Consider the following 24,397-nt stretch of genomic DNA (forward strand, 5'->3'; position numbering starts at 1 on the left):
ATGAGCATTCTCAGCTACCCATAAATAAAGTGCCTGGCGGAAGGTTGTAGAGAATGCTGTCTGCGTAGGGGCTCAGAGCTCACAGGGTTTCATCTCACAAGAAGAAGTGAGCAAGCCTGAGATACAGTCAATGATGACACACCACTGCCATTTTGCCAAGGATTAAAGATCATTGTGATCGCTCCCAGGGTTCTTGTCCTAATTGTTTTTTTTCTACTTCAGTCACAGATAGAGAGTAAGAAAACAATGTTTCCTCTAAGACTCAGAATGAATTTACTTTTTAAAATTATGTTTTAGTGACTTTCATTTTTTAAAGGCAAACTACAAGCATCTGTATTTTATGCCTCACAGAATTCAATATTGGTCTTTTGCCATTTTTTATTTTTTTTATATTAAAATATAGAATAAAGTGGCCAATTCTTTATTCTCTGATTATTCCTTTTCTATGCCTTCTCCCCATTGTATAGATTTTATTCATTTTATGTCATTGTTTATACATTTTTGTGACTGACTTTTTTCACTTTTTTCTCTCTGGCTTTTTTTCCCCCCACTTTATTTATTTATTATTATCTATCCATATTAATATACAGAGACCTGGTTCATTATTTCCATAATAATACCAAAATTTTCCTGTCCAGCTTCCTGCTAAGGCACAACAAATGTTTCTTTGGAATCTGGTTATTATAAAGAATGTGGCAACTGAACACCTGTATTTTTTGCTTATATACCAAGGCATGGGCAATAATTTTTCTAGGATATATTCAGTGATCAGCGTTTTGAACTAACGCTGACATTAGCAAATTGCTTTCTAAAATGCTTTACTAAATTTCATTCACTCTGTAATGTGTGAAAGTGCCTACGTTCCCCCACCAAAACACAGCAGTCTTTGAGAATTCTTAGTATCCTGAGCATCTGGCTTTATGTATGTACAGAGCTGTGTAGTTCTTTTTCTTAAAATTTCCCAACACCTCTATTTTCAGGGGAAGCATATGAAAATGATCAATTGCCTTACTTCAAGTGAACATTTATCTTAAAAGAGTTGTCTCTAAAATGTTCTTGGAAAATTCAAATTATGAAAAAAATTCATGGATTTCAACATTTTCTTGCACTAAAAATGCATCTTTTAATTCCATTTTCCAGACACTTTTGCCAAGTACCCTTGTATAATCTCTCTTTGAAACATTTGATGTACACATGCCTTTTCATCTCAATGAAACAGTGGAGGTTGTAGAGCTTTTAGCAGACCTCAGCAGTGCCTCTTATCACTGTTTTCATTGATAGACATAATAGTAGTGGGCCAAGAAAATAACTGCAAATGGAACAAGACCAGCCTCACTGCTAATGCAGGTGAAGCCAGCCCCAGCATGGCAGATTCTCCATTCCCAAGGCTAACTCCAGCTCTGAGAAACAACCACAGATTCACACTTGTGTGGGAAGCAATCTTGGAGTCCCTAGCAGATCTGTGTGTTTGTTACTTGCTATACTGTTTATACTTGTACTTCTCAGTAGGACTCCACATCAGGAATCCTTCTCTTAGGGGGAACATTCAGCTTACACACTGAGCTGTCAGCTGTGGCAATTTTTTCCTCTTCTAATGATAGAATTAATAACAAATTCACTTCAAAAACGTGAATAAAAAAAAACTCCAGTGTTGACCTGGCCCTGAGTTTCAGTGAGTCAAGTGGAATTGATTGGCTAGACCATTAATCAAAGACAAGTAATTCTGTCTTTGATATTAAAAATATATGTGTTGCAAGTGACATAAATTTAAAAATTTCAACAAGTATAGCAGACAAACAGAACCACACAGAGGCATTGATATTTCCTAATTTCTTTCTGTCAAATGTCACTGCCCCCTTTGTTGAGGGATTTGCTACACTTGATTGATGGTAGAGAGTTACCTATGTGACTGGAATTTCTAAAAACAGTGTCTAAAGAACCATGTAAGCTTATCAAGGTCTTCTCACTTCATGGTACTTCATGAAGTACCGGTTTAATCTGGTCCAAAATGGCATCTGTTATATGTGTGTCTGTTTGCTGTTCTACATAATCCCACCCTAACTGAAACTCTGTACTGATGGAAAAAAAACATAAGCCTCTGCCATTCTAGCTCATTACCCAAAAGATAAATAAAGATCAAAATGCATTCCTTATCCCTGAATCTTAATTTGGTCGCACACTGTATTGTCTTTACAACCCATCCCTGCATTCTTCCCTGTGGTGGAATGAGGTGAAAAGATCATATCAAGATGGCCACTGAGGTGAAAAGGTCATGCCAAGATGGCCGCTGACAACAGAAACTGCCTAGCAACAGGCTGTGATTGGATGGCTTCAGAAACCACATGACAACAGAGAAACCATATGACAACAGAGCCTGACTGATGGTAGGCCGTGATTGAATGGTTTCAGAAACTGCCTGGTGACAAGAGTCTGACTGGCAACAGGCTATGATTGGTTGGGGCATAGACCACCCCTTGACCAGATTGGCTGGTCTTGGCTATATAAGCTGTTGTACTAACTGAAATAAATGAGTCTGCGGGCTGCTCACCTCAGGCCTGCTTTCACCAGACTCCTGGGGTCTGTATGGTGACTTCGCACCTCTTGCCCCGACCACGCTCCTCCAACTGCAACACTTGCCCAGGTTCAGTGGCCCAGTGGCCACTTGAAAGACCAGTATGGAGGGATTCACCTCTGCCTGCTGCCCCCTACCGCCAACCTCACCCCTAGCCTTCCTAACATATAAAAAAGCCCAGCCTGCTACTGCCTGGGCCTCCTGTCACATGTTCCTTCATTGTGCATGCCGATGGTTGGTCACCCAACTCTGCAGATTTATTTTCTCCGAGTGAATTCAGTCTGGCTGTAAATTTTCACCCTGACTCCTCTCTACTCTGCTTTTCCTTACATTTTGGTGCCTGTGTGAGGCGGCACCAATATGCATTCTTTTCCTTATATGTTCCATCTAATTGTTCAGCTGATGTCACTTACTTTGAAAATCAACATGCTTAATTTATTCTCTGTTTTTATTTTACATGCTCAGTGAACAAATAAAACCAGGAAAAATATTTAATAAAGCATTTCTGCTGCTGCAAATTCCTGGTTATCACCTGCTGACTGTTAAAAGAGATTATGACTCTTATACAAATATAAAGTGAATATGTGTCAGAGATTTGCCTTAACTCTGAAAGGACCAGTAAGATGCTAAAATTTTTTCAAAGCAAAATCTCTAAAGCACATATATCTACATGTAGATAATCAGGAATGCTGACTTGAATTTGCTTATAGATGCAAAACAAGTTAATATCCTGTAATGCACTAAAATATAACACTTGGAATAATAATTTCTACAGGGTAGAAATCAGTTATCTCTCTACTGGATGAAATTAATTTGAATTTCTATAGACAAAATAATTTATATTACTATTAGTTTCTGCATCTTTCAGAATTATGACAGCTAATCAAAGATATTGACTCCTATAGTTTCAGCTCCTCATAAAGTCCATCAGCATTCTGTTGACAGGATACCCAGTCATCTTTCTCCATTTCAAAGTCTTCCACTCTTTTTTTCATTAGACATAGAAGTCATATTGATTCATTACAAGGCTTCAAAAGTTTGATCTAATAAATATCTGCAAGTTACTATAGATACACTCATACATTGAATTCTGATTAAGTGCACACAACTAGATATTCAGAAGCTTGCACATTTTGGTTATAATCTTGGAATATATTATGCTCTCCCTGGGGGTCTCTGTTACCATAGCTTGAATTCCAATCAGGCAGCTTTAGCTGGGTCTTTTCAGCCAAGTATAACTGAAAGAAGAAATCGGAATACGTGCTCAGAAATTCTAGTTGTAACATTGTCGTGGAAGCATTCAAAGCCCTGAGATGAAACATGATTATATGGCTTTAATAATGTCTCAAAGTCCAAGCAAAACCCAGAAGCCGCTTTTCGTGTTGTAATAAGAGCACAGTAGCACATCCTAGACTTCTCTCTGCCTTTGGACTTCTAGAAACACAGATTTGATTCTTTGGAGGAGTGTACAGTGATAAACGGGAGCCTGGCAGGGAACGCAGAGCCTGCCTGTGGTCCACTGCTTCTCCAAGGAATCCTGCCCTGAGACTGTGGCTTTCCTCCCACTGTCAGCCCCTCCCTGTTCTCTGGCCTTTGTCCCATCCTGGTTCCTCTCCCTGGCTCTGCAGTCTTCCCCCTCCTCCCTTTCTTCCTCCCCTAAGTCTCGCTCCTGTTTTCCTCTTTCTGACTCCCCTGCTTGTCATTTCCTTCTTCCTCTCTCTGTCTCCTCACTTCCAACAACTTCCCATTTTCCTCACTAACTTTTAAATTTTCCTTCTTGTGGGCATGTCTAAGGCTTCATTTTCTCAATAGAGGCCATTGTTGACTGAAAATACTAGAGGACTTAAAAAGGTCAGGGGATAATGGAATAAAAATAGAAGTTTATTTTGGTACAAATATTTTTTGAAATCCATGCACAGTTTTCTCATAATATACCTTCTCCATGAACTTTCTGAAGCCCTTGCCTATACACTCTGTGGGAACAGAAATTACAGCACATGACAGTGACAATTTGATAAATATTAAACAACAGCACTGCGACGTCACTTGCAGGATTCCTTCACTTTGTCTGCAGAGTTTAAACTGTAAACTCTAACAACCTTATGTTTTCCTCTGAGTCATGTGTTTTTCCTTTTACCGAAAGGTAATGCGTAACAGTAATTAATAATGTTCTTCCTATTAACCACGAACTTAAACAAAGCAGGCTTTGCTGGGTCTTGTGTCTTGAGGTGGTAATTCTGAAATGTAGATCCACGCCCTCAGCAAGAGTCAAAAGACAACTACACAGACCTCCTACCTTTGAGAGTTATGAGAGAGCAAAGCATAGCTTGCTAAGGAAGGAATTACATCAAAGGAGCCCAGGAACTGGACCAAAAAAAAAAAAAATGCTTTCTGGAGAATATGTGATTCAAACGATTAGAGAATGGGGATGGGGGAGGAGCATTCTTCCTGGAGAGAGGTGGGGAAGAGGAAGTGAAAAGGAGCGGTGAGGAAAGAGCAGGCAGAGGTGAGATTTGAGGAGAGCTTAGCCTGTGCCCTGGTAAAGTATTTGGTTTTGATGCTTAAGCTACTGGAAGATTTTCAGCCTGGGAATCACTCGCGAAGATCACATTTGAGACAGATTGCTCTGGCTGCTGGCAAGAGAATGGATTGGAGGTGCAACAAAAGCTTAGCAAGGAGACCACTGGTGGTCTTTGTGAAGTCTTTGTGATCTGTGCCTGTGCACACCCAGCATCTTCTCCTTGCACCAGCTCCTGAGTGTACTGCTGTTCAACGACTGGCACCTCACTAAATAGAGCAGAGATGGCCCCATACTCTTGACAACTCAGCTCGTTGAGATCAACACAGCCCAGAGCTCCCTTCATGGAAGCACAAGCTGCCCAGCTACACAGGGGCCCTGTGTTCAGGAGAGCCCCTATACATGATTAAATGCTTTCTTTTCACCATTCTGAAATTCCTAATTTTTGAACAAATAGTCTCACATTTTCATTTACAAATTTTCATCCACAAAATATGTAGAGGGTCCTACTTCCAAAAATCTATGGATAGTAGCCTTCAAATTATTCTTTAGGGCCTAGGGCAAAATGGACTGTGAAGTTTAGAAGTAGTTCCAAGAGTAGAAAAGAAGTCTCTCAGCCTTTCTGAAGACAGGGCAAAGGGGGGTCTGTTCTGAGGCTGAGAACAGATTCTCCCTGGTGACCTGCTTCTCACCAGCTGCTCTGTAACATGAAGTCTGGACCATTGCCAGAGCATGCTTCAGCTCAGAGGAAGAGGATGAGGGCATTCTTGACTTTTGCAGAATTAAACACTTCTAAAACTGTGGGAAAAAACACTCGGTGAAAGGTAAAGCTAGCTGGTCCATCAGCTCCCTGCCTATTGCCCTGTTCATTCTCATTATCAAGGTTCTCAGCGTGTTTTTTCTCTTCCTTCCAATGGCCAAAGGACAAGTTTAAATTTCTTATTTCCTCTAGGGAGCCTGGAGAGAGGCATGAGGCATCAAATACAGGAAATCATGTGGAGAGGATCTCTTATTTATTACAGTTCCCATATCACTTCCCTTCCCTCTGCCTCCACCCACACCTCCAGCCACACAGTATCTCACAGCTCTTTCCTGCAGCAGAGGACTGAAGGCAGTCAGCTCACCTCTGCTCTCTAAGGTCTGGAAGCTGCCTGAGCTCCAAACATCTGAAGTCTGGTTTTGTGAAACTCCACCCGACTCTGGTTGTATGACTGAATGGGATGCCCTTAAGTTTCGCCTCACCTAACAGAGAAAGTCTTCAGTACAGGGTTAATTTTCAGAAGTCAGCTAACCACAGGAGAGAAAGGTAGGTACCTGGGTTATTTTGCTTTGTCTTTTTGAGTATGGATCAAACTGTTTTGAAGGAGCTGTGTTTGTCCAGCAGGCATTTCTAGTAGCCTGTGTGTTTTGTGTGACTTGGGGAGATTCACTGAGTTATAAGACGCTGAAATTTACAAAGGATCGAGAGGGGAGATAACAAAGCGGTTTCTTTTTTTTTTTTTCTCTTTTTTTTCTTTATGTCTGTCCATCTCGGTAAAAAATGTCAGCCAACATAGAATATGAATGTGGAGCCGGTCCTTATACTGTTTGGAGGGCAAATATCATTAAAAGTTGTATCTTTTTTGGCTTCTGCACAAAGGGAAAAATGTTTCCCAACATCTTTTCTATAATGTAGAGCTCCACCATACATTTTTTGTTGTTGTTCTGAGTTTTTCAGTTGAAGATGTACTAGAATTGACAGGGGATTTTCTAAAAGAAATAGAAACAGATGCTTCTAACTTCGGATACCTGTCAGTTCTAAGTAAAAGACCAAGTACTATGTTCAGGGAAATGATAACTATCCAGGCGAACAACTGTTGTTCTCCCCAGGGTTCCTGAAAGTCAATGCAAGTAGTGACAGTGTGTACAGTGAAGGCTGGTGCCTTTACCCTGGGTGGTGACCACCCCCAGAGATGATGCTCCGTCCTTAGCTGGCTGCTCTGCTTGGTCACTGATGGAGTTCAGGTTTATGTGTACACTGAGACCCACTGAGGGGTCCAGGCTCATTCACACGCACTACATATTTCCCTGGAGGGTTCTTTTTGCCTCCTTTGTTTTTATTATTTCATTTTGTCCTCATAACCAGCTTCATACTGACTTCATACAGTATAAACCATTGTATGCCTATTCATTGGACCATTTCTATTCCTCTTCAGCTTATTTAGTTCAGAGGCTGATCATTTTTTGTCACTTACATGTTTTACCTCAGAACAATCCCCTCTAGTTCATCCTCCATATCTTGCTACTGGCTTCTTGAGAAAATGCAATTCTCATGGTGCCATCCCCCAACTGTGGAAACATTACCACTGCACCTTGTTGCTTGGATCTCATCACCTGTGGAGTAGCTCAGGGACCAGATGCACTGGGCGTGATTTGGGAGTTTATTTATTCAGTCATAAAAAAGAATGAAATATTACCATTTGGAGCAAAATGGATAGAACTGGACAGAATTATATTAAATAAGCCAGACACAGAAAGATAAATTCCCTCTGTTCTCTTACACGTGGAAGATGAAAATGTCAAATTGGGTGTCGAATGGTGAGACAGAAGCAGTTTGGAAGGGTGCTGGAAGACAGCACCAGAACACAGTTAGATAGGACAAATACATTTTAGGGTTCTACAGTGCATGGGGAGGTATGACTGTGGTTGACAATAATCTATTAAAACTTCATGAAGAACAAGAAGAGAGGAAATTGAAGGCTTTAAATATTAAGCAGTGATAAGCTAGAAATGCTGATCGCCTTGATTTGATCTGTACATGTTATATACAGGCACTGAGATGTCCCACTGTACCCCACACACATATACAGTTTATGTGTTAATCAAAAAAGCTGACAAAAAAGAAATGCAAATTCTTTATCCCCTCCTCAGACTCATGGAATCTGCATTTTCACCATGGCCCCCGGGTGATTGACATGGACGTCAAACCTCAGAAAGAATAGATAAAGCTTTCAAGGTCTGCTTCTTAATGTCCTGCCCAGCCTCACTTGTCATTACCTAACCTTCCAGCTGCACTGCATACTTTGCATTTCCCCAGGCCTGGAGTGTCCTAATACCTACCTCTGTCCATGTGTGCTGTTCTCCCTATCTGGGTAGCCACATTCACTTTCTCCAATTTCTACCCATTGCAGCCTGATTTGTAGCCACCCCCTACCCCCAAATCTCATCCAGGGCACTTTTGCCTAAATGCCCTTCAGGTCTGTGATTTTAAGTCAAGAGGTGAAATCACCCCTGTCAAAGCCTTTAGCACATTAATTCACTAAAAGGTGGTTGCTGTGTTTATTTTCACTTTTGAGGAGTGCTCAATCAATGTTCTTTGAACAAGTGAACAAACAGAAAGCACAGCTTGTCTGAAGAACCCAAATTGATTATCAGATTAAGAGCTATAGTTTGGGGGGGCCTGCATTGTAGTATAGTGGCTAAAGCATCCTATTTGGGGGCTGGTTCGTATTCCTGCTGTTCCTCTTCTGATTCAGCTTCCTGTCAATGGCCTGGGAAAACCAGGGGAAGGTGGTCCAAGTACTTGGGCCCCTGCCACCTAGATGGGATAATTGCAAGCAGCTCCTGGCTCCTGGCTTCAACCTGGCCCAACCCCAGCCATTTCAGCCATCTGGGAAGTGAACCAGTTGATGGAGGATCTCTCTGACTCTCCCTCTCTTTGTTACCCTGCCTTTCAAATACATAAATAAATCTTTGATTTTTTAAAAAAGATCTGTAGCTTGAAGTTTTCCAAGGAGATTGTCCACCCCTATGAGTTTTTTGCAGACTCTCCTTTCAGAAACATCACTGTGTTCATTTATTCACTAAATATTTTGAGTGTTTACTAAGTGCTATCTATGCCTTTTGGAATCTATTTCTTATGTCTCGGTGGATAGGCTATCTCACTAGGCATTTCCCTACCAGTGCCCCTCATACTTTATCACTCCAAGTCAGGCACTTACTTTTTCAGAAATATGTACAGAGCATCTTCTAGATGCCAGGCAGAGTGCCTTCTGCTAGGGATTCAAATGGCAGCTGATGTGAATCTTACCTCCATGCAACTCCCCGTCCAGAGGGTGTGCTTTTTCATAGGAAATCTAAAAAAAGCCTGATTTATAATCAGCTTGAAGATGGTGTGGTTATATTGAGCTATGTTTTAGAGACCTGAATTTACTCCTGCACCTGCAACTCTCTTTCTATGTGACCTTGAAAGTATTCACAAGCTTTTTCTGAATCTTGATTTTCTTAAGTTGTGAACAAGACAGCTACATGGAAGAGAAGTCCATGCCTTCATGGGATGCACAGAGAAAACCATATTCAGAGAAACTCTTCATTGACATTCTTTTTTATTATTTAACTTTATTTAGGCTATACAAGTTTCATAGATTTCATATATACAGATTTAGGAACATAGTGGAATTCCCCCTACGCCCCCCCCCCACTCTTCCTCTCCCTCTCTCTCAGATTCCCATTCTTAATTTTTACCATGTTCTATTTTCAGTATACTTTCATTACATCCTTGCAAGCCATGATAACTTGGAGGGCTGTGCCTTGTAGTTCCCCAAGTAAATCGGCAGAGATCTTTATGGTGTCATGCCACTGCCTTGCCTGCTCTTCTACTCAGCCATAGATGTTATCATTGGCCTTTGGTTCCTTTCCTAGGGTACAATGTAGCAATGGCTCCCAGGGAATAGTGCCCTGAGCTTAAAGGAATACACTAACCAGGGTTAGTTGTTGGGTCTCAGGCTGGTTTGAAGTAGGACAGCTGAGCAGGGAGGCAATGTCATCCTTAAGCAATCTCTGCTTTGGAAAAGCAGCCAGAAGAAGTAGCCCTACCAAATGGTGTAGAAAAAAAATCTAGAAACATGTAGGAATGTAACCTATCCCTTACGTTGACTTCACTGAGGCACAACTGCAAGGATTCATTCTTTTCTAACCACATGGAGGATTTTCCTTTCAACCTAAAGATTACAGTCTTTGCCAGATTTCATCTAGAAGCAAGTGCTGGGGTGAGGGGCAGTGTCATCTGCTTTCAGGTGGTGCACTCCCATGGCATGCATGGACAACTGAGAATCAACACATTCTTGGTATTTGTTCTCCACACACAGCCACCGGGCTTGGACTGAAGAAAACTGCTTAGGCACTCTGAAAACTCGTCTTGTCTTTGAGCCTGATCTCTTGCTCTCCCACCATCTGCAGCTTCCAGATGAGACGCCTCCAGGACAGCTTGAATTCCTTCTTGCTGTTGCTCAGCCATCTTTTTGCCTGCGTACTTCCTGCATATGCACCTGCCTTTCAGCAGCCTGGGTGTTTTCTGCTCATCATTTCCTTACTGCCCAAATTCACATGCTTCTCTACAGATAAATTCAAGTTATAGCAACCAAGGGAATGTTCATCTTGCTAGGAATTTACTAGAGACCTGGCATAGACCTCCGACTGTATCTGAGAGCAACTTTGGTTTATCTGGCTCAAAATGTCATTTTTTTTAGATTTATTTATTTATTTGAAAGTCAGAGTTACACAGAGAGAGAGGAGAGAGAGAGAGAGAGAGAGAGATCTTCAATCCACTGGTTCACTCCCAAATGACCACAATGGCCAGAGCTGAACTGATCCAAAGCCAGAAGCCAGGAGCTTCTTCCAGGTCTTCCATGCTGGTGCAGGGGCCAAAGGACTTAGGCCATCTTCTACTGCTTTCCCAGAACATAGCAGAGAGCTGGATCAGAAGTGGAGCAGCTGGGACTTGAACAAGCACACATAAGGGATGCCGGCACTGCAGGTGGTGGCTTAACCCGCTATGACTCAGTGTCAGCCCCAAATTTCATTTTTTTTAAAAAAGACTTATTTATACTTAAAAATTAAAGTTATGGTGAGAGAAGGAGAGACACATAAAGAGAAATCTTTTATCTGCTGATTCATTCCCCAAATGGCCACAACAACTTGGGCTAGGCCTAAATCAAGAGCCAGGAATTTCTTCTTGGTCTCCTAAATGGGTGGCAAAGGCCCTGGGACTTGGGCCATCTTCTGCTGCTTTACCAGGCACATTAGCAGAAAGAGCTGGATTGGAACTGGAGGAGCCTAGACTTGAACTGGCAACCAGGCAGGATGCTGACGCTGCAAGTGGCAGCTTAACCTACTGTGCCACAGAGCCAGCTCCTCAACATTTCCTTTTAATCAGAGGCATGCATTGGACTTGAAAGGGGCAGAGAAGCTCTTAAAGCCCCCATCAGCCACCTCCTTAAATAAGTAATTAGATCTTCTCAAGTCTTAGCTTTGTTTCTGAAAAAATATGCTACTATTTTGCACACAAGGTTGTAGAGAAGATTGATTCACCAAAACATTTAATACCTTGCTTCAAGAAATATACCAGATTTTTTTTTCTTTTTTTCTTTTTTTTTTTTTTTACAGGCAGAGTGGACAGTGAGAGAGAGAGACAGAGAGAAAGGTCTTCCTTTGCCGTTGGTTCACCATCCAATGGCCGCCGCGGCTGGCGCGCTGCGGCCAGAGCACCACGCTGATCCAAAGGCAGCAGCCAGGTGCTTCTCCTGGTCTCCCATGGGGTGCAGGGCCCAAGCACTTGGGCCATCTTCCACTGCACTCCTGGGCCACATCAGAGAGCTGGCCTGGAAGAGGGGCAACCGGGACAGAATCCGGCACCCCAACCGGGACTAGAACCCGGTGTGCCGGCATCGCTAGGCGGAGGATTAGCCTATTGAGCCGTGGCGTTGGCCTCGAAATATACCAGATTTTTTAAAAGAGAGCACTGGCCAAGATGGTGAAAATATGACAATTGTTATTTGTAGAATAGTAGAAGGAATTCAGGGGACGTTTGAAGTATAAAATGAGTCTCGCTGCATGTAAAGGGCTACTATAAAATAGTGAAAGTTTGCCTTATGTGGGAAAAGAGGATGCCAGACGAAGATCAGTGAATGGAAATTATAGGGTAATAGATTTCAGCTCAATGTGCGGAAGGATTTACCCAGCATTGAAATTGTCTAAGAGAGGGTGAGCTTGTGCTGTGGGGAACGCCCTGTCCCAGGCAGAGTTCCAGCACCCTGGAAGATTAGTGTCCAGTGTTCCCAAAGGGATGCCCACACTGGGTGGAGAACGGGTGACGACCTTGAAGGTCCCTTCCCGTTCAAAGCTACCAAGAGTCTCATGATGTCAGTGCCCTAATCCAAACCACCAAACAAAGATCTGCAAAGAAAATCATCAGGCTAGAATGACAAGAGCCGACTTTTTCCTTGCTAGGCCAACATATCTGCTGCAGTAATTTTCAAATGGGGTCTTTGCAACAACAATGGGGTAGGTTGGACTTCCAGGAAAATGCACAACAATTCAGAACAATGAGGAGGGAAAAGTTCACTCCAAACCACTCTTCTTGGGTTACACTTTAACTACAATTGTGGGCTACTTCTTGTGCTGCAAACACATTCCCATTTGATGGAAAATGGCTGCATTTTGGTTCATTTTCAGCCCAAATACAGCGAGACAAATAGCAGCAGGGCTCAGAGTTTCAACCCTGATGTGTTCTTTATTCATAAAAAGGAAATGTGCTCTTTGCCATTCAGAAATCTGATTTTCTGATTTTAAAATATAAAAAGCAAATGGTTCTACCAGTTCTCTGAATTTCAAGATCTGCGAGTGATATATTTAACTTTGGGGAGGGAAGAAAGCTGGCAGGAGCTGGCTGCCAGCTGTGTATCAGGTTCATCAGCACTGCCTTCCACCCACTTCTCCTTTCCTGCTAAATGAGCCACACTGATAATAGTCTTTCTGCCAGATAGTGACCTGGAGACTTCTAGCGTAGTGAAAATTTAGCTTAAGTCAGCCTATTCACAGCATCAAAAACTCTCAGCTGCCCTATCTTTCATGGACTCGGAAAAACTAGCCAGTCTTGTGATTTTTGGCTCCTCACATCTTTTTGGAGATGCTTGGCCAACATCTCGGTATGTCTCTGCTTTCTTCAATCTTGCTTTGAGATCTAAGGAGAAAAAGCAGGAGTAGGTATCCACAGACATGGGTATCAGCAAATGCCACTTTGTCAAATCTCAATAAAGCCATGATATATTTTATTCTCAAGGTTTACCTGGGCTTGCCTTCTTAAAAACAATGTAAAACAAACAAACAAACAAACAAAAACCTTTGAAATATAATTGACCGTGTGGGTCAAGAACCACAGAAAGCCTTGCAGACCAGACCAGTGTGTTTATTTTTAGATGCACATCAGCCTACCCAGCATAGCAAAGCAACTGTCTAATGTCCAAAGTATGGCCCTGGGAATTTCCTCTGACAAGGCTGAGTTTCCGCCCATTGTTACAGCACAAAAGACAGAAGGAGGCCTGAATGGAAGGCTCATGCTAGCCCTGCCTAGAGCGAAGTTGGGAACCCGACATCCCCTCCATCTCTGTGGGTCCCAGTGCTGGCGGTGAGAACTCTGGGCAGATGCAAATGAGAACAAATGCATGCTTATTTCACCTAAAAATAGCACTTCAAAAATAAAGGCTTAGCTTTCTGTAGCACTTGAGGATATAACCCTCACTCATGCTGAGAAGTGCCCTTTGGTGTAGCCCTGTAACCAGGAAGCCAGGAGAGGCTTCTGAGTAGGACTGCAACTCTTAAAGGGGTATTAAGCATATTTTAGTGAATAAAGTGTAAATGCGCATACATACACAAGTACACACACACACACAAACACACACTTGTGAAAGCAAGTAGCAAATACCTGAATCACCCAGAATTTCGCTATTATCCCAGGCCACCAACCTTCCAGGTTTGTTTTTCTTTTGCTACTGCAGAAAAAGAAGCCCAATTTGTTACCCTACTGGTACATTTCACTAGCAGAGATTGTCCTGGCTTTGTCAAGTTCTCTCCACTCCTGGAGAAGGTCACTGCATTATTATTGCAAGTTGCAATGCCCAGGGTTGTGTCTGGGGTCTCTCTAGAAGTTGAAGAGCTGGGTCTCAAGTCTGCACTCAGCTGTGCACATCCGTCATGCTCTTTGTCAGGTATAAGGTCTGCATTCCAGCACCCTCATTTCCATTCCAGTACAATCAAAGGGCAAGGCAGCAAGGGGACCCTGCACGTACAAACTCCAGGCAGGATTGTTGGCCTCTCCCAGCAGGTGGATGTCCAGGCCCCCTCAAGGTCTGCAGATGCAGGAAAACATGTTCCAGCCCTTTGGTGAGAATGCAAGAATGTTAGTAAAAATGCTTTTATGGATTGTTTTGTTTGAAAGTGTTTATTATCAGACACTCCTCAGGGGTTCACAGGGCAGGTTGCGAATGTCCGAAGTGTAGCCTGGGAATTTCCTTCCACAAAGGCTGCGCTTCCTCTCTTTGTTACTCCTCAAAGAACAAGTTGAAGCACTACTAGAGATCCTTATTTAACCCATTCTCCTTCCCCATGGCTCTGGCATCTGCACAGCGCAGCAAAATCATGGTGCCAGCCATCTAAGAGGAAAAAAGAATTCTGGGTTTCCATTGAATATGCGCACCTGCAGGTGTGTGCATACATATGCATGCCTGTGTGTGTGTGCTTGTGTATGCTGATGAAGAAGAAATAGTTAAGAAAGCATAGAACTTTTCATCTTACAAGCTTTTCACTGTGTCATAACATGCACTCAATCATTGATCAGAATAGATAAAACTTCTACTTTCTCCACTATAATATGTATTCCTACTAAAAATGTTGACTCAGTTTCATTTCTGTATTAGGCACTGAGGAGAGGTGGAAGTCCTACCTGCATGAAAATTCCAGGGCACATACTGTATTTATTGATACACACAGACACACATTGTCATCCATTGTGAGTGTGTGAGTGTGCAAAGAAGCCACATGGTGGTATAGCGCTCTCACGTAATCCCTTAATGATGCTTAGGGACTTCTCAAAACTATCGGAGCAGAGGCTCCTCCAACTCCCTATTATCCTTCAGCAGCTCCTCCAGTTTCCTTTCCCTCTCACCACAAACAGCTTTGAAAGAGTTGTGGAAGTTCCCATGTCATCACTGACCATTCACTTTGTTGTCTCCCTTGCCCCCAGTGCACATTAGCAGACGCTCTTGGCAAGATTTTCTATGACTTCTTTATCCTTAAATCTAGCTCATTCATTGTCAACATCTTTGACATTTGGGATGGCTACCTCCCCTGGCCTTGCACTTACCCACTGGGACACCATAGTCTTCTGATTTCCTTCTCTCCTCTCTGGCTGTGACTTCTTTTTTATTTTGTAGACTCCTTCCCCTCTGCTGTTGCCTAACTTTCTGGTGGTCACGACTTGTGCTACCTTCTTGTCTCCATCCTACTGTCCCCTTGCTGTAATTCATTCTTCTGTCTCAGGTTCTCCTTCTTCGCTTCTCTATCAGGTAACACAGATATCCTCCAAAACCCATTTTAAGTATCATCAGATTATTTGCTTTTACATCCCTGATGTCTCTTCTGGGTGCTACAGAACTTACTCCGAGTACCTTTGAAATTTGGGTTGCCAGTGATCGTTCACAGGAGCTCTTTCCTAGTACCTGTGGATGCCGTCTTATTCATCTCTATATTCCTACCCCCAGCACACTACCTGGTAATAGGTACCCAACAAATATTTGATAAAGAGTTAGCAATTCAGGACTACTATTTCACAAATGGCTCATCCTTGAACTAAAATAACAAGTACTGTTTCAGCATAGATGCATTAGTACATCTTCATTTTAACATACTTTTGAAGAGTTTAAACTATGTCAGTTTAGACTGCTAACAAATTTTTACCTTTTCTTAAGATTGAAGTCACAAGTCTTAACTGCTCCTACCTGAGTTTTCAAGCCTGTTTAAAAGTAGGTGTCTATAGAAAAGCAGACAACTTGGACTTCGTACTGTATTTAGAATCCACTCATGGAGAATTCCTTAATGTGTCATGAATGTCCCTATATATGCATGAACTTGAAGTGGGGTTGCCATGGTGTAGCAGAATTAATGTCTTGTCAAGGTGGCCCTTTCACTGTGAATCTGCTACTGCATGAACCTTCTACAGAGGCACCTGCAGAACCTGCCATCCCTTTCAAAGTCACAGCAGTTAGTTTACTGAGTTCTCTGAAGAACTGTGGTACCATGAGAATACTGAGTCAGTACAGAGTCTTCCAAGTCTCCTGTCACTTAAGACAACACAGGGTAGGGATGGATTGAGCACAGGACCAGAAACTCATCTGACTCTGGGTGATAGACGGTATGCCGTCACCAACTAGGCCACCAGGAAAACATATGTGTACTGCTATTTGTTTAGATAAATATAATCTCTTTAAAAACCTCTCTTGGGGCTTTAAAAATAATATGTGTAATATATTAGTGCATGGGAATTGTAAATGATGTATAAAATACTGGAGACACAAATTGTAGTTCATCTGAGTATGGTTTACTAGAAGAAGACAAATTGGTGATAGGACTGGTCAAAATGCAGATTCCCAGGTACCATTCCCAGAGCCTGTTAAATAAGAACCTCTGTGTATAAGGAAAGGGGGATAGACGGGGAAAAGGGATAGCAATGCTGCTATCCCATGTTGTTCAGTCGGCACCTTAGACAGTACTTTTGAAGTCTGATGCAGGAGGAGATCCAAGATGGCTGAGAAGGAAACAGCCATGCTGACTTGAGCTGCCCTGAGATATGAAAAGAACAAAGGAATGACCACATTTCCAGGGGTCGGTCTGATTGCTGGAAATTTTAAGTGGAGAAGTGACAAAGAATACTATGTGGGACAAGAGGAGAGAGCTGCAGCTGGCCACATGGTATAGCCATCTTCTGGCTGGGAGCCTTCTTACCAACCCAGGGCAGGATGAAATCTCCATGAGCCTTGGAGCTTCAGCTGTGAGAGAGAATGTCACAGCCACCCATTGACTCTTATTCACCCTGAGGAGCTGACTGGGGTCTGAGCAACTGCTGAACTTGGAGAAATGAAGTCACATTGCCTCCCTCACATCCTCCACCTCTACAGAGCACTAGATGGGCTGTGAAAATTCAAGCAGCAGAACTCCGTTCCGCTGATACCAGAAGCAATCAGAATAAGTCAGAGCAACTTGTGGGGCAAAGGACAGATCCCCTGCATCCTGCAACTGTGAGAGTTTGGGGGCATTAGCCCCAGAGCTACTTTTACTCACTCTATGTCAGCCAGGAGGGTCCTCCTTAGATTCTGAGGGCTAACACAAGCAGCAGTCCATAAAAAATCCTCTCCTACCCTGGGAGATCTGGATAATGACCCACCGTACCCTGCAACACCAAGACTGGAACAATTAATTGTAATTTCTTCAATCCCACTGGAATCTACCTAGGGACCTGTATACTTTGTAGTCACTGTGCAGGGCTGGAGCAGGCTTCCATGTAGAGCCCCTATTTCTGGGCCCAGGGCTATGGTGTTATAGGCCTCAGTACTAGTTGGACTTTTCTAGGAATACCCGCAGAAGGGCCCAATCATATAACACAGTCCTTGAGCCACAGCAATTGGTGCCACAAACCAGCAGTTTAGGTCAAGGAGAGAATTCTAAAACAATAGAAGTGTCAAGTGTTTGAGAAAAAGTGTCAGGTGTAAAGGAAAACCAATTAGACTAACATCAGACTTCTCAGCAGAAACCCTACAGGTCAGAAGAGTGTGTGTGGGATGGTATATCTAAAGTCTTAAAAGAAAAAAAACAGAACTTCCAACCAAGAATATTATAACTAAGCGAAGCCATCCTTTAAAAGTGAAGGTAAGACCAGCATTGTGGTGTAGTGGGTAAAGCTGCTGCCTGCAATGCCAGCATCCCATATGGGTGCCGTTTTGAGGCCTGGCTGTTCTGCTTCCAATTCAGGTCTCGGTTAATGGCATGGGGAAAGCAGGAAAAGATGGCCCAAGTACCTGGGACCCTGCCACCCACATGGGAGACTTGGAAGAGACTCCTGGTGCCTGGCTCAGCCCTGGCCATTGCTGCTGCTACTTGGGGATTAAACCAGCAGATGAAAGGTGTCTCTTTTTAAAGATTTATTTATTTATTTGTAAGTCAAAGTTACAGAGACAGAGTGAGAGATAAATCGTCCATCCACTGGTTCACTCCCCAGAGGGTTGTAATGGCCAAGGCTGGACCAGGTCAAAGCCAGTAGCCAGGAGCCTCTTTGAAGTCTTCCACATGGGTGGCAGGGGCACAAGCATGTGGGCCATCTTCTACTGTTTTTCCCAAACCATTAGCAGGGAGCTGGAACAGAAGTGGAGCAGCAGGGACTTGAACTGGTGCCCATATGGAATGACAGCTTCTCAGGCACTGGCTTTACCCACTAGGCCACAATGATGACCCCAGAAGGTCTCTCCTCTTCTCTCTGTAATTCTGAAATTGAATTAATTAATAAATATTTTCAAAAGAAGTGGAGAGATAAGGTATTTTCCCAATAAGTAAAAACAGAGAATTCACCACCACCAGACTGGCCTTATAAGAAATTCTAAGGGAGTCCCACATTTTTTTGGATAGGCCATATATTAGTCCACAAATCAAATCAAGTTTCAGTAAATTTATCAAGATAGAAATCATAGCATGTATCTTCTCAGACCAAAAAGGAATAAAACTAGAAGTCAACAACAAGGACAATAGAACACTAATAAATTCATGGAAATTAAACAATTTGCTACTGAATGATCAATGAGTCATTGAAGAAATTAAAAAGTAAATCAGACTGTCTTGAAATAAATAACAATGAAAACACAGCATATCAAAACATGTGAGATATAGCAAAAGCAGTATTGAGAGCAGTTTATAGCATTAAGTGCTTATATTTAAAAAGAAAAATGTCTCAAATAAAAGATCTGATGACACATCTTGAAGACTTAGATAAACAAGGACAAACCAAACAGCAAATCAGCTAGCGAGAAGTAAGAATCAGAGCAGAAATAAATGAAATTGAAACTAAAAATAATCCAAAGATCAAGAAAACGAAAGCTGTTTTTTGAGAAGATAAGCAAAATAGATAGACCTCTATACAGACTACAAAGAAAAAAAAGAACTCAAATAAATAAAATTAATTATGAGAAAGGAGGCCTTACAAATGACATCACTTAAATACAAAAGATCGTAAGAAACTACTATGAAAAACCATAAGCTAATAAACTGGGAAATCACTAAGAAATGTAAAATTCCTGGATAGATTTAATCTACCAAATTTAAACCAAGAATATATAGACAATATTAACAAATCACATGTCTCCCATCAAGGAAAATTCCAGGACCTGAAGGCTTTACTACTGAATTACATAAAATTCTTAAGGAGGAACTAATTCCAATACTTCTCAAATTACTCAACAGAATGGAACTCTGCCAAACTCTTTTTATGAGACCAGCATCACTTTGATACCAAAAACAAAAATACAATACACACACAAGAAAACTACAGACCTATATCCTTGATGAACATAGATGAAAATATTCTCAAAAAAATACTAGCAAGCCGAATCCAAAGCCAAATCAAAAAGATCATACATCCTGATCAAGTGAAATTTATTCCAGAGACACAAATGTGTTTCAGCATTTACAGATCAATAAACATCATGAATCACATCAACAGAATGAATAAGAAAAATCATATGATCACCTCACTAGATGCAGAGGAAGCATTGATAACTCAATACTGCTTCATGATAAAAACCTTCTATAAATCATCTATACAAGGAACATACCATAAAACTATAAAAGATATTTGTGACAAATCTACAGCTAGTATCATAATGAATGGAGAAAATCTGAAAGCATTTTGCCTCAGATCTGCAATAAGACAAGGATATCTACTTTCACCATTCTTATTCAGTATAGTATTGGAAGTTTTAGCAAGAACAATTAAGAAGGAGAAAGAAATAAAGGGCATCAAAATTGGAAAAGAGGAAGTAAAAATATCCATGTTTGCAGATTATTACCTGGAAAAATGTAAACATGCGATCAAAATGCTGTAGAAACGATAAACCAATTCAGTAAAGTTGCAGGTTATAAAATAAACATACAAAAAAGATAGTTTGTATATGCTAGTGATGAACTCATTGAAAGAGAAGTCAAGAAAGAAATCCCATTCACAATATCCACAAAACATGAAATATTTAGGAATAAATATAACCTAAGATCTCTGCAACAGACATTGTAAAATAGTGATGAAAGAAATCACCAAGAACACACACAAAAAATAAAAATATGTTCTTTGCTCATGGATGAGAACAATCAATATCATTAAAATGTCTCTACTATCTAAAGTAATCTATAGATTCAATGGACTCCCTATCAAAATACGAATGATATTCTTTATAGAGTGAGGAAAAACAATCCTAAAATTTATATGGAATCATAAAAGAACAAGAATAGCCCAAGTGATCCTGAGGGGGGAAAATCAAACTGGAGGTATCACAATACTTGACTTTAAAACATACTACAAAGTTATAGTACTTAAAACAACATGGGCCAGCACCGTGGCTCAATAGGCTAATCCTCCACCTAGCAGCACCAGCACACCGGGTTCTAGTCCCGGTCAGGGAGCCGGATTCTTTCCCGGTTGCCCCTCTTCCAGGTCAGCTCTCTGCTGTGGCCCGGGAAGGCAGTGGAGGATGGCCCAAGTCTTTGGGCCCTGCACCCCATGGGAGACCAGGAGAAGCGCCTGGCTCCAGCCTTCGGATCAGCACGGTGCGCCGGCCACAGTGCGCCAGCCGTGGCAGCCATTGGAGGGTGAACCAATGGCAAAAGGAAGACCTTTCTCTCTGTCTCTCTCTGTATCCCCTCTGCCTGTCAAAAAACAAAACAAAACAAAACAAAACAAAACATGATACTAGCATAAATAATATTTTCAGAGTGTTTTGTAACTTTCAAACCAATGGTTAAGAATGTTACTACAGTTTTTTTTTTCCAGAAAAATTTTATTTAGGTACACAAACTTCATGCATTTCATAAATAAAACTTTAAGAACATAGTGATTCTTCCCACCGTACCTACCCTCCCACCTCAGTCCAATCTTTCTTCCTTCTCCCTCTCATATTCCCATTCTTTTTTTTTTTTTACTAAGATCTATTTTCAATTAACTTCATAAACACAAGATTAACTATATACTAAGTAAAGAGTTCAACAAATAGTATGAAAAAAAAACTGTTCCTCAACAGTCGAGATAAGGGTTACTCAAAGTCATTGTATCTCACATTGTCACTTTCACTTCCATATATTTCTTCAGGTTCTCTGTTAGTTTCCACAGACCAGGAAGAACATATGGTATTTGTCCTTTTGGGACTTACTTATTTTACTTATGTGTTCCAGTTCCGTCCTTTTTTTTTTTTTTTTTTTTAACCGCTCTGTAGTATTCCATGGCTTACATATCCCATAATTTCTTGATCCAATCTTCAGTTGATGGACCTTTGGATTGATTCCATATCTTAGCTATTGTGAATTGAGGGCCAATAAACATGGGGGTACAGATAACTCTTTCATATTCTGATTGTTACTAGAGTTTCAATGATCTGAGGTTGCTTTGACATTTACTGTATATGGATGAAAGGGTCATGTTTTCCTGTGATTATTGCTAATAGCCTATTCCTATATTCCTGCTATACTGGGGTCTTTTGCTTTTTAATTGTTTAACTTTTTATTTGGTAGAGAATTAATGCCTTGGCTGTAATGTAAATTAAAAATATGTCATATCAAAAACTAAAAAAGAAAGAAAGGGAGATGGAGAAAGGGAATATCATTATATTCTTAGAATTGTATCTATGATATATTGGATCTGTTAAAAACTAAAAAAGCTAAATATAAATTAATAAAAAAGTAAAATGATGGAATCAGTTTTAGAAAATATGGTAGTGAAAATAAACCATAATTCTTAAGCTTCATCTATGATATGTAAATTGATTTAATATTTTGAATGTAAATTATGTACATTTGGGATAATAAATAGCAAGATATGTGGTTTAAATACAGTGATATCAATAATTACACCAAATGTTTAAATTACACTAAGAGTTTAAATTTTCTAATAAAAAGGCAAAGATTTTTCAAAGTATAAATAAAAGTCTGATGCACATTTAGGCACAGTTAAGATACAGTATTTGGAAAATATCTACCAGCTTACATTTAGAGAAGTGTTTGCCATGGTGGCATAGTGCCTCCTCCCTGCATTCCTCCTCTGGATAGGCTAATGATGTCACAGTCCAGGCTCACCTTTGCAAGTATATTATTCCTGCTGAATTTGTAATCTTTGGCCACACAGTTGGAAGAGAATCCTATTGTGTGTTCAGGCTTGTGGGGAGCAAACCGGACTAGACTGAGTTACTGGAATTAAGACTTATTCTATGCATCTGCTCTCCCACAATATGGCGCTGGGAGAGAAGTAAACAGCTTCCGCACAGCTGCCTCCAGTTCAACCAATAAACTGTAGGACTTGCTACTGATTGGAGGAGAGCAGCGTACTCGGCGTGTGGGCAGCCGAGTTAGGATTGGCAGAGGAGGACTATAAAGGAGGAGAGAGACGGCATGCACCAGGAACATCTATGGGGAACATCTAAGGGAACCCGTGCAGCCCCCGAGAAGAGCCGGCCGGCGGTGTGCCGCTCCCCTGCGGAAGTGGGGAATGTGGCCAGGGGGAACTGCCCTTCCACGGAGGTGGAAGGGATAGTAGCCAACCCGGGAAGAACCAGCAGCAAACCCGGGGAGGGCCGAGCAGACGAAAGAACAGCGCAGGGTCCTGTGTTGCTCCTCCACGAAGAGGGGGAGCGACATAATGGTGCCGTGACTCGGATATGAAGCCTAGGCAGGGCTTAGTGTCGTTCCTCCATGAAGAGGGGGAGCGACAAGGCTTTCATTCACTCATGTCTCAGAGCCTGTATTGGAGCACAGTGCAGTATAGTGGCATGAGATGGGTTTTGGCAGATTCTGCCCCTTTAAACTGCTTGAATTTCGGTCAACATCGTTGTAAAATGAAGTTTGTTTAACCTTTCCATGCATTACCCTTCAAAGTGAGAATAGCAGACTCTTTCAGAGAATGATGTGAAAATTAAATGGCAGTGTACAGAAAGCCAGTTTTTCAAAAGCACTCAGTTCAGACCCTGTGATCCAGTATGTTCCCAGTGAAAGACAGGGCTACTAATAACAACAATGCTGATTATCAGGGCCGGAGTCATGGGTCAATAGGCTAATCCTCCGCCTTGTGGCGCCAGCACACTGGGTTCTACTCTCGGTCGGGGCACCGGATTCTGTCCCAGTTGACCCTCTTCCAGGCCAGCTCTCTGCTGTGGCCTGGGAAGGCAGTGGAGGATGGCCCAAGTGCTTTGGCCCTGCACCCCATGGGAGACCAGGAGAAGCACCTGGCTCCTGGCTTCGGATTAGTGCGGTGCACCTGCCGCAGCGGCCATTGGAGGGTGAACCAACAGCAAAAGGAAGACCTTTCTTTCTGTCTCTCTCTCTCACTGTCCACTCTGCCTGTCAAAAAAATAAAAAAAAAAAATGCTATCATCACCACGGCCACTAACACACTTGGTGAGTCTGGGAAACACATGGCTGTTTTATTTTTGACAGCATTGAGACAATATTCTGTGAAGTAGGTCCTAAAAACTTTTGTCCCATGGATGAATATGCCATTTATGACTGTGAGTTCATGTATAGGTGAAAAGAAAGAATTTTTAAGATAGAAGTATGTAACATAAATTGCTGAGTGACATGCTGGGTGACTCGCAACTGAGTCTAGGCTGCTTTTAATAACTAGTAACTTTCTGCAAAACTCATCTGTTTTCCCATGTCTCTGTTCTCCTTGCCTACTTAATCAGGCCATTCTGCCCAGTGTTTATACTTGTAAGTTTTACACCTGATGTAAATCTCTAAGTTAGAGGTGTTTCTTTTTTTGCCTGAAACCCATCTTAAGTAAATACTTTCATAAATGACAATTTTCTGAAACATACAGGATTTATTTATCATAGTGGATTTTCCTTCAAAACTGAGACCTCTAATTTAAGTTTGGGTAATATTTATTTCCTATTTGCTGGTATATCTTAGCTCAATTTTTAATCTAAAAAACTAAACCACCAAACCACACAATCTTCTACATGTATGTGCATACACACCATAATACATAGTGGTTATGAACATGGAGTCTTAGTTGTGGACTTGTGGAATATTGCAGCAGAGACAGAGTAGGAGAAAGGTGTGAGAATTATTAGTAGCTTAGAGAAGAAATAAGTAGATTTGGAGAGAGAGAGAGAGAGAAAGAGAGAGAGAGACAACATGAATACAAACATTTCCTATATGGAGGTTTGTAACTACAAAAGGATATTCACATCTTCTGG

General features: G+C 41.6%; 1 protein-coding gene across 7 annotated transcripts in view; it reads left to right on the forward strand.

The window, feature by feature from the left end:
- The first annotated feature begins 5,907 nt into the window (after window positions 1-5,907).
- Window positions 5,908-24,397, forward strand: part of ADGRF5 (adhesion G protein-coupled receptor F5) — a 108,732-nt gene continuing 90,242 nt past the window's right edge. For 4 of the 7 annotated variants that reach the window (XM_070074013.1, XM_070074017.1, XM_008263014.4 and 1 more), the window contains exon 1: window positions 5,908-6,396. The gene's annotated coding sequence lies outside the window, so the exon portion shown is untranslated. The remainder of the gene's footprint in view (window positions 6,397-24,397) is intronic. The other 3 variants (XM_070074015.1, XM_070074020.1, XM_070074021.1) reach the window with 2 other exon arrangements.

Source organism: Oryctolagus cuniculus, chromosome 5 (genome assembly GCF_964237555.1).
Source record: "Oryctolagus cuniculus chromosome 5, mOryCun1.1, whole genome shotgun sequence".
Taxonomy (NCBI): Eukaryota; Metazoa; Chordata; class Mammalia; order Lagomorpha; family Leporidae; genus Oryctolagus; species Oryctolagus cuniculus.